At 38.6% G+C, this 11334-nt stretch overlaps 2 non-coding genes across 2 annotated transcripts; both read right to left on the bottom strand.

Annotated features, from left to right (window-relative positions):
- Positions 1-1061: 1061 nt before the first annotated feature.
- Trnaf-gaa (transfer RNA phenylalanine (anticodon GAA)) lies at positions 1062-1136 on the bottom strand. The gene has a single exon. It is a non-coding gene; the product is annotated as a tRNA-Phe (tRNA).
- A 4648-nt stretch (positions 1137-5784) lies between these two features.
- LOC114100751 (U6atac minor spliceosomal RNA) lies at positions 5785-5910 on the bottom strand. The gene has a single exon (XR_003584133.1). It is a non-coding gene; the product is annotated as a U6atac minor spliceosomal RNA (small nuclear RNA).
- Between the last annotated feature and the right edge of the window lie 5424 nt (positions 5911-11334).

Raw genomic sequence — 11334 nt, 5'->3', positions numbered from 1 at the left:
ACTTAATACCACCAAGATTTCTTTGATTCTGTGGTTTGGTGGGTTTTTTTCCTAAGGCAGATGTATCTGAGGGAAACAAACCCCTCCTACTAAAGTTTGGATATGATTTGAGTGTGTCCCCCAAGTCGCTGTGCTATGCTCATTCTCAACATAGCAATGTTAAGGGGGTGGTAATACCTTTAAGAGGTGCAGCCTTACAAAAATGTTGGCAAGGATGTGGTGAAAAAGGTACCCTCTTACATTGCTGGTGGAGTCCCACCAAATTGGTGCAACCACTATGGAAATCAGGATGGAGATTCCTCAGAAAACTGGTAATGGAACCACCATTTGACCCAATTATCCCAATCCTTGCTTTATACCCAAAGGACTTAAAATCAGTGTACTATAGGGACACTGCCACATCAATGTTTATAGCAGCTCAATTCACAATAGCTAGGCCATGGAACCAACTGAGGTGTCCATCAATAGATGAATACATAAAGAAAATGTGGTATATATATACTCAATGGGATATTACTCACCTTTAAAGAAAAGTGAAATTATGGCATTTTCCAGTAAATGGTTGGAGTTAGAGAATACCATGCTAAGCAAAATAAGCCAATCCCACAAAACCAAAGGCTGAATGTTTTCTCTAATATGCAGATGCTAATTCACAATAAGGTTGTGGGGCACTAGGGAAGAATAGCCTTACCTTAGATTAGGTAGAGGGAAGTGATGGAAGAGGAGGGAAGGGGGTGTGGGGATAGGAAAGATAGTAGAATGAAGCAGACATTATTACTATATGTATATATGTGACTGCATGACCAATATGGTTCTGTAATATGTACACTCAGAAAAATGAGAAATTATACCCCATCAATGTATGATATATCAAAGTGCATAAATGCATTCTATTGTCATGTATAACTAATTCAAACAAATAAAATTTTTTTTTTTTAAAAAATAGGTGCAGCCTTGAGGGAGATACTTAGGTCACTGGGTGATGCCTTCAGAAGACTCTCAGATGGGTATCATTGAGTGGGTTAGTTCTCACAAAACTGAGTTATTTTTTGTTTGTTTGTTTTTGGTACTGGGGATTGAACCCAGGGCCTCATGCTTTTCAGGCAAGCACTCTACCACTGAGCCACATCTCCAGACCAAAACTGAGTTGTTACAAAGAAGGACGTCTGGCCTGAGTCCCTCTGGCTTTCAGTGTCATCATGTAATAAATCCTTATCACGTGTTTTCTCATCATGACACTATTCACGAAGGGGTCCCTTACCAGAAGTGAAATTAATGGGTCACCTAATCTCAGACTTTCATCCTCCAAACTTTGATAAACCTCTTTTCTTTATAAAGTACTTAGACTCAGGTATTTTGTTAACAGCAACAGAAAATAGATTAATACAGCTCCCACGGGAAATGATCCTTGACCTTGGCTTCCTCTTGGCCCTTAGCACCCAACCCATCTGCAGTGAATTTTCACTTTGCAATTCCTTTAAATCAGTAGTTCTCAAAATTAAGTGTGAATCACCTGAAGGAATTCTTGAAACAGAGTGTCAGGATCCAGTATCACACTTTATGCTTCAGAGACTATACCTAGAGATCCATGGTCTAAAACATTATGAGTCACTGACCTTTCCACAATTTCCTAGGGAAGATTAGAAATAGCCATCCCAATGAAGGCTAAATATATATATATATATATATATATATATATATATATATATATATATATATATATGAGTAGGTTTCAAAGTATTTTTGTTTTTTCAGACTTTTAAATTCTTTTCCTGACCTTATTTATTACACTGCTCACAACATTAGCATCGGTATGTAGATTGGTGCCAATCTTGCAAGAAGACCATTCCTGGCAGAAAGAAGCATATGCAAAGACACTGAACGATGGAGGGCATAAGTTCAATATCAAGTGGGAATAAGATGGTGTTAAGGAGAATTCTAGAGACGTAGACTATGGCAAGGTAGGGATGGACCTTCTACCTAAGAGGAAGGAGAGGAAGATGGCACTGATAGGAAGTTGTTAGACTTTGGATCAGGAATGTAGGCTCATGGGTTGAAGACTTGTTCCCCAATTGGTGGCACAATTGGGAGATGGTAGAAACTTTAGGAGGTAGAGACTAGTTGGAGGAGTAGCTCACTGAGGCATTGCCTTTGAAGGGAATGTGAAGGGTGTATTGGAAATCCAGCCCCTTTTCTAGCCTGTTTCCCTTTCTTTCTCCCTCTCCCTCCCTCCCCCCACCTCCCCCTCTCTCTCTCCTGCCCCTCTCTTTCTTGGCCATCATGAGGTGAGAGACTTGCTCCATGATGATGTGCTACCCACCATGATGTTCTTCCTCAACACAAACCTAAAAGTAATGCATTCAGCTGATCCTGACCATGGACCAAAATCTCTGAAACCATGAGTCAAAATAAATCTTTCCTCCTTTAAGTTGGTTTTTCTCAGGAATATTGTCACATTAATGAAAAGCTAATATGGAAAACTGGTACCAAAAAGCAGGATTGTTTCAGTGACCATGTGGTTCAGAAGATATTAAAGCTATTTTAAGGAGCAATTTTTAAAAGATTGGAGAATCTGGCTAGAAAAAGCTCAGAATGCTGTAAGAAGCGCTTAGTAGTTCATTTTGATGGGAGCTCAGAAGAACAAAATGCTGATAGGAACACAGACAGTAAAGACTGTACTCCTGAGGTTTCAGTCCTCATTTCAGATAGGAATGAAGACTCTACAAGGAATTAGACAAGAGGTCATTAGTAATACATTGTGGCAAAGAACTTGTCCATCTTTTGTTCATGATCTAAGACTGTGGGATACTGAGTTCAAAGGTGATGGACTAATAAATCTGGTGGAGGAAATTTCAAGGCAGCATAGCATTTGATCATTGGCATGGGTAGTACTGGCTGTTTTTAGGAAGGTTTACGGTGAGAATAATGAGCAAAAATCAGAGGAGAAAGAGTTGAAAAGCTTGCATTCTGGCCAAAAAAGAAGTGCATGTTAAGTCGTAGCCAAGGAAGGATCACTGTTGAAGAGATTAGTGACATTAAAAGAAACTAAGTACATTGCACTGAGACAATAGGAGTGATACTTTGAGAACATTTCAGGATTCAGCAAGACCCCACTCCTCATGGGCTCAAGGGTGTAAACCCACACAACTCTGCATTTGAGAAGAGAGCTCCAAAGTGTCCTGCTCCCTCAGGGTCTTCTAGGGAACTGATTGATTTCCCCACATTTAGCCATCCAAATACTCAGAAGTTACTGCAGCCATGGCCCAAGTGGGCACAGCTCCTGCTGGACTTGAACAGCAGACCTTGGTGATCTCCACATCATGCCGTTTTACTAGTGTTAACAGATATGCAGGATGCAAGAGTTGTGAAGGGTCACCGAGTCCTCCACTGGGATTCCAAAGGAAGGCCTGGAAGGCTAGGCAGCATGCGGCAAGGTTGGAATCCCCGCTGACAGACAGAAAGGGTGATGCCTGGAGCTGTAAGAGGGAAGCCAGATCTGCAATGGAAACACCAGAAAGTTGAAGATGCCGGAAACACAGAATGTTCAAGGAAAGCTGCAGACAGCAAGTCACCCCAGAGAGAGGCCATGTGAGCTGAAGTTGGCAAGGGCATTGGGGCGTCCTAAACCATTTGGAACTTGTACCTCCCCACCATATGCCCTAGATACAGGATAGGAAATTTACTGTTTACCCTGCAGAATTTCAACCTTGCTTTGGTCTAATGCTTCCTCTGTATTCTCCTATTCCTCTGTTTTGAAATGGAAATACTGACTCTGTGCCATTGTGCATTTTTAGCTTGTAACTTCTTTTTTAAATTTTTACAGGAGCTAAAATCAAAGAGTTTGGCTTGGGTCTCAGAGAGACTTTGGACTTGGACTTCTGAGCAAGACTGGAACTGTTAAAACCATGGAGACATGTGAATATGGACTGAATTTTGCATTGTGAAATGGGCATGAGGTTTTGGGTGCCAGAGAAAGAATGTAATAGTTTGGATCTGGAATGTCTTCCAAATGCTCATGTGTTGATGCTCATGTCTTGATCCCTAGTGGGTGACACTTTGGGGTGGTAGGGAAATGTTAGAAAGCAGACAGATTTGGAGAAATTAGGTCTCTGGGCATGTCCTTGAGAAAGATATCTTGTTCCCACTTAATCTGTCATGTATTTTCTTCCTGGTGACCATGAGCTCCCTGACATGACATTTTGTTTTGCCAAAACACCAAAAGAACAGGGCCAAGTGACCATGGACTGAAATTCCTGAAAATATGAGCCAAAATAAATCATTTCTCATTAAAGTTGACTTTCTCAGGTATAGTTACCAGTGCCCATCCTGTTCAATAGGACTTACAAGTTTTGTCTTAATTTTCTGGTATGTATTGATTCACAGAAGATTTCAAAAACATAATTCATATCAACATGAAAACAATATTCCAAGGAAGTATAAATATCCTGATTTACTTTGGGGATAAAAACCTTTGATTCTTAGAGTTAATGATAGACTGGGATGAGAAAAGGATATTGTGTGATGTGAATATTAATAAATATATTTTATACAAGTATGATCTGTAAAGGATATATGTATTTGATTCCTTGTAGAGTCTAACATGAGAAAATTAAATAGGCAATGAGTTCTGAACATGTTTGGGAGATGGTTCTAAATGACAGGACCAAAATTAGATAGAGAAAGAAAGTGGAGATAGATCATATTTTAAAAATCCAGAGAAAAGGAAATAGTGTGAGAAAAGAGTGGTTAATGTTGTAAGGAGTTCTTTATGGTCAGCTCTCTTTCCCATTAAACAGGCAAAATATCTACTTTCTTGAAAACTCAGCCTGTATATATCTGAATACACACACATGGACTTGTGCACACACGCATGGATACACACAATGCTTTCCCTGCATGATGTTCAAGGAAAACAGGAGCTATTAAACAGTAATTCCTTCAATTTTCTGCCACCAACCTTAAAAATAAACCTGCAGCCATACTGGACCAAGAACATCTAATTATCCCTTTTCCTTTTCATTTTTCTTTACTGAACTAAAATATGCATAACATACTATGTTTGAGTACACAACTCAGTGACATTGAATACATTTATAGTGTTATATAACCATCATCACCATTCATTTCCAGAACATTGTCATCATCCCAAACAGAAAGTCTATATCTGTCAAAATACATTTCTGTTCCCAGCTTCCCCTGAGTCCCTAGTAATCTCTCTATGAATTTATCTATTCTAGATATTTCATATAATTAGAGTCATACTGTGATTATCCTTTTGTGTTTACCTTATTTCAATTAGCATGTTTTCAAGATTACTCATATTGTAGCATGTGGAGGAATTATCTTCCTTTTTTAAGGATAAATAATATTTCATTGCAAGCCATACCAATTTTTTTTTCATTCATCTATTGATGGTTATTTCAGGTTTTTTTTCTTCTTTTTGGCTATTGTGGATAATGCCAATATAAACATTGGTAAACAATGTCTGTTTGAGTCCCTGCTTTCAATTTTGGGGGGTATATAACCAGGAATGGAATTGCTGAATCATATGGAAATTCTGTTTAGCTTTTGGGGGAACTGCTATACTGTTTCCACGGTGATAACATCACTTTACATTTCCACCAGCAATGCACAGACGTTCCAATTTATCCACCTCTTTGCAAACATGTGTTTTTTCCTCTTTCTTTATTTCTTTCTCCCTTTCTTTTTTGTTAAGAAACATCCTAATGGGCGTGAAGTAGTACCTCACTGTGGTTTTGTCTTTCCTGAATTACAAGTGATGTTGAAATACCATATTTTGATGATACCAAGAATGTGGCGAGGCCTTAACCATACGTGAGTCCTATGGCGCTGAAGGCCTTTTCTATCCTTTACAAGGGAAATGTTTATCTCTCTACTGTCCTTAAAAATGTATCAATATTCCTTTTCCCTTTTCTGTGGTGATAACCCCAGAATTTGGGTGTGTGGTCAAGCAAAGTGGACAAGGCCTTCTTCACATTCCCTTGCATCTAGATCTTGCCATGTGAGTAAGTTCTCGCCAAGGAGTGTGACTGACAGTGCTGTGGTTAGGTTTCCAGAAGCCTTCTCTGGAAGTCAGGATGCCTCTGCATTCTACCCCATCTTCTTCCTCTCCTCCCTCATCTCATGACTGGCACACAGATGTTGCCACCTGAGACCAGGAAGTCAAAGCCATATGCCACAGATCCAAACAAAAGACAGGCCAGGGACTCTTGAGTTTCAGGAACACCACACCAGTCTTGAACAGACTAGGCACAGTATTTTTATAACTAGAAGGATAAACTTCTATCTTACTTAAGCCACTTTGATTGTATAAGAACTGAATCCAATTACAATGAATATTCCCCAATACATTTCATCTTATTTACTTTAAATAATAATGGGATCAGTCCTTGTCTTCTCTTCAAGTCTCATTCTTTTACCTGTGCTCAGGATCTGCCAACCCTCCCACATGCTCATACCTCTGAGGGACTCACTAGGCCAGGTGTCTCCTAAATCTTCCCATCTCTCTTCCCTTCTACTGGCCCTTGCCCATCAGCATTCAAGCAAGTCTTTCCCATCATGTAAAAGCAACAATAGCATCCTCTCAGAAGGTAGTCTTCCTTTTCCTTCATATTCTCTTCTATTTCTTTCTTTCTTAACAATAAACCATCCACATTTTCTGACTCTACTTCTTTATCTCCCTACCATCTCCCACCCTAAGGCTCCTCCTACAAAACCATTCACACCAAATAATTAGAAGATCGTATCATGACTAATGTCCCTTAATCCTTTAGAAACATTTGAAACTTTTGACATTGCAAATATCCCTACCTTTCCAAAATTTACATCCTTTGAGCTCAATGTTATCATGCTTTTCTCATTTTTCTCATGTGTTTTGGTCACTCCTTATCAATCTGCTTTACCATATCTCTTCTCTTCCCTACCTGCAAATACCTGTGCTCTGCCCTCATTGCTGTCCATGTACCTCTCTATTCTCTCACTAAAGTAATTAATTGTATCTGTGTTGAAGACTTCCTTTGTTCAAGCCCAGGTACCTCATTAGAATTCCAGCTCCATCTGGCTAGCTTCATATTGTGGAGTTTCTTAGAAATCCATTGTGACCCAAATTATGTCCATTACCATTTCTCTAAACCCATCACTGAACCACTCATCCAGAGACTAGAAGTACTGTTATGCTTTTCTTTATCACTTATCATCCTCTTTACTTTCCATCTCCAAGTCTTAATCCTCCCCCTCCATAACTTCTGAATATGCTCATGTCTCTCCATTTCTTCAACTTTCAGGCTGGTGGCCTCATGCCTACCTAAGTGGCTGCAATATCCTCTAGAACACTCCCATTCCTCTAGTCTTATTCCCTTTAATTCTCATGTTGTAACTTGAATGCCATTTGGACATTTTGAAGAACCCCAACTAATTTTATTTAGAAATTACAACCAAAAATCTGATCATGTTACCATCTAGCTTGAAAATCTTCAATAAGAAAAATCTTCAATAAGAGCCATGCAAATGCTGTTCACTAGCTACCTCTACCTATAACTCTTGTCTTTCTATGTACATCCCCCTTCTCCTCACCACTTTCCCCCAAAACCATACAAGTGCACTCAACCCAGCCAGATTTGATTTTGGAATCCTGAATTCCTATCACACCATTCTGCCTCCATACTTTGGCATACGCAGTTTCCTCTACTTGTAGCAGGTATCGCTCCTCTCACCTGGGTGAATCTACTCATGTCTGTCTCTCAGATTTAATACCTCTTCCTTACAGATGACTTCTCTGACCTGAAATGTTTCTCAGGTGTTGCCATAGCGAATGTGACTTGCTTTGTTCACAATATTTTGAATTGTCTGTTCCACCGAGAATAAGAACCATGTCTGCCTTGCTGCTCACGCCTAGTACACAGTAGGGTCTAAGGAAATGATTTGTGGAATGGATGGAATATAAATTGAGCAGAACCTGCCCATATCCTCAGCTTTTTTTTTTTTTTGTTGCTTCTATTTTATCATAAATCTTGATGATGTGGAAATGTCATCTCTATGTCATTTGAAGATGACACAAAACTGTTAGTGACAGCTCATCAAGATTCCAAAATAATCTCAATGGATTTAAATAATGGACCAAAGCTGCAACAAAATTCAAGTATTTAAAAGAGACATTTGAGGGACATCAACTACAAGGAAGGATAGGAGAGGTCTTCCACAATATCTTTTTTTTTTTAAAAAAAGGAAAGGACAACCTCAGTATGAACCAAGGTGTAATAGATCTTTCAAAAATAAGAGAAAAGAAACTAACACAAAAATTGAGTGGATCTGTATAACTGAAAACTCTAAACTTTCCAGGATATGAGTCCACTCCCCAGTATGCCAATCAGGTTATGTCAGGAAGAGTCTGCTGTGGTAATAACTTTCAGGTTGATCATTATCAATCTGAACTTGTTCAAAAGATAATGATCAAGATGATTAGTGGTCTGGGAACTATGTCACATGACTATCACAAAAAGGAACTAAGGACATCAAGATAAGTAGAATCCATGATAGTCATCTCTCAGAAAGTGGATAATACAATTTTACTTGTACTCCGACAGCTCTAAAAGGCACAAATTAAAAAGAGGCACATTTTTGGTCCACATAGATTAAGAGTGTATTCACCTGCAAGTAAAGAGACCCAATAATTAGGATTATTTTTTTACAAGTGATGATAAGTATAGAAATATGCATTCCAGAATTGGTGAAACTGCTGTCATCTTGAACTTGAGCACCTTTCCTTAGACTGAGTCAGATGAAATTGCCCATACTCAATTATTTTTGATCTATCAAAATAGCAACTCCATGTGGTTGGACCTAAAAGCTTCCTCACTGTATATTATTAGTTCTCCTGCTTGCATGTTAGCTCCTAAACCTCCAAGGCAATATTCCAGTCACTGGGCAAGAAGGGAAAATGATAAGGGCTATCCAAGTCCAGTTTCTAAAATTCTACCCAGCAATCTTGTTCTTACATATTGTTGGACTGAATTGCATTACATGATCACACCCAGCTATAAGCGAATCTAGGAGGTGAATATTTTATATGTGCCTATTTCTACCCTGTAAAAATTTAAGGGTACCATTTGTAAAAGGAGAGGATTGAATTGACGTAGTGGAGGCATCAAGATGCCTACCAAAATAGTAAAGTATTTTTTACAGTGTTTATCAACTATGAGAAAGAGTATTAACACCGGTTATTCTCAGCTGCACCTGCACAATAGAATCATCTATTTGTTCTTTCAAAATAGAAGAAACACCTATATTGACCTGCTCAATGAGAACTCTTCTTATTAATATTTTTTAGTTGTTTATGAACCTTTATTTTATTTACTTATTTATATGTGGTGCTGAGATTCGAACCCAGTGCCTCTCCTGTGCTAGGCAATCTCTGTACCATGGAGCTACAACTCCAGCCCCTCAATGAGAACTTTTGAGAGTCAGACCTGGGCATGTAAGTAGATAATAATCTCTAAAAGTGACTATGATAGACAGTCAGAACTGGGAACCACAACTCAGTTGGTGAGTGGCTGGCCACTAGAAATTCTGTAATTGCTGGTCAGCAATTAGTGAACACCATTCCAAAGTAATTGTTGTCTTAGGAAGGAAACTGGGCAAGTAAAATCCCAAGGTATCTTGAAAATCTAAGACTATTAAAAAAAAAAAAAAAAAAACCCTTTGGATTTGATGATTGAATTATTTTGATCTTGAACAAGGCTTTAAAACTGTGAGAAAGTAATGAAAAATGGTGATAAGATATGTAGATCCTTCTGGGGAAGGAGATTGAGCAAATTATGTTATGTACATGTACAAATATGGCATAATGAATCTCACTATTATGTGTAATTATAATTCACCAATAAAAAGTAAAATTTTAAAAATTTTCCAAGAAAAGGAAGAAGAAATATAGAACAATTAGTTAATTCACAATTCTTTTCAGAACTAGAAAAATGGTCCATCAAACTACAGAGGCTCATGCATCACTAATTGCAATAAGGAAAAAGCTGCCAATCAATCTTTCCCATACCTAGGCCAAGTTTCATCTCTGTAGGTGGAAAGTCAGATGCCCCAGTGGAAAGCTTTGTGAGCAAAGAGAGAGTAGATTTGAAGAAACAGAAAACACTTGATTTGAATTTTTTAAAAAAATATCTATCCAGGCACTTTCCTTTGAGATTCAGAGTTTCCTTGTTCTAGTTGCTTTCTGATGGCAACACTCACCAGCTGTAGAACATAGATTCAGGCGTCCCTCCTCCTCACTCACCTGATCTACTCATTATTAGAGGGACTATTTTCTGCTCTTTGATAAGTTTAGCCTAAAACATTGAACTCCACAAGTACAAATACCTAGTTGCCTGTAACATATTGTTTATTATTGATTATGGCCAGGAAGGATTACTAATGTATGAGATAACAGGTTCATGGTCCAAAAAAAATCTTCTCAGAAAAAGATGAGTTAAATATAACAAGATGACTTTGGAAAGGGTAAATTTTGAGGTCAGGCTCTTGCACGTATGGTAAGATGACACAGACAAAGGACAAGGAAGGATTCAATTAACACCTCACCATAAGTTTACTGAGTTACATGGCCACTGAAATACTCAACGCTATCTCTGGCCTTCTTCTCTTTCTCTCCCTCGCCCTTTTCCTTCTGTCCATAAAGAGTGTCACTTTTTCCCTAGCTGCTGTGTTAAGTCTGCTAGGAATATAAAGATAAATAAGTCAGCCCCTGATCTTCTAAAGCTTATAGCTTAATGAGGGGAGATAGATGTGTGAACAGGTAACTACATTAAATGCTGTTGAAGTACAAGGGCAATGGAAGCATACAGGAAGGAAAGAGGGGCTATCAGGAATGTTGAGACTTATTTTGTATTACACAAGTAGACCAGGACAAGGTGGTGCCTGAACATAAGCAGAGGACAGTGTCACCTATGCTCTAAGGAGGGAACCTCAGCCACAACCAAGGAGTCTGTGGAGCTGGGCGTGCACAGGAGAGACAGGCAAACTGAGGCCAGATCCTTAGGATACCTCACGCCTTGTCAAATAGCTGAGACTTCATTATGCATGGATTTGGGAAAGGTAGAAGCCATGTCCTGCAATGTAGTAAACTACTCAGAACATACAGGGAGAAGAGTACTTTAAGAATACAGTATATACAGAATAACTTCAGAGGAAAGCAATTTGTACATTTTCTATGGATGATTATATAGAAAAATCAGAGGGAAATCTTCAAATATTTAACCTAGTAGAGATTTGGAGGAGATGGAGAAGGAATCATGCTATCAAATATTAAAAAAA

The sequence above is a fragment of the Marmota flaviventris genome, chromosome 9, assembly GCF_047511675.1.
Source record: "Marmota flaviventris isolate mMarFla1 chromosome 9, mMarFla1.hap1, whole genome shotgun sequence".
Classification (NCBI taxonomy): domain Eukaryota; kingdom Metazoa; phylum Chordata; class Mammalia; order Rodentia; family Sciuridae; genus Marmota; species Marmota flaviventris.
Note: the sequence above shows the minus strand (reverse complement) of the source record. Positions and strands in the feature narration are given on the sequence as shown.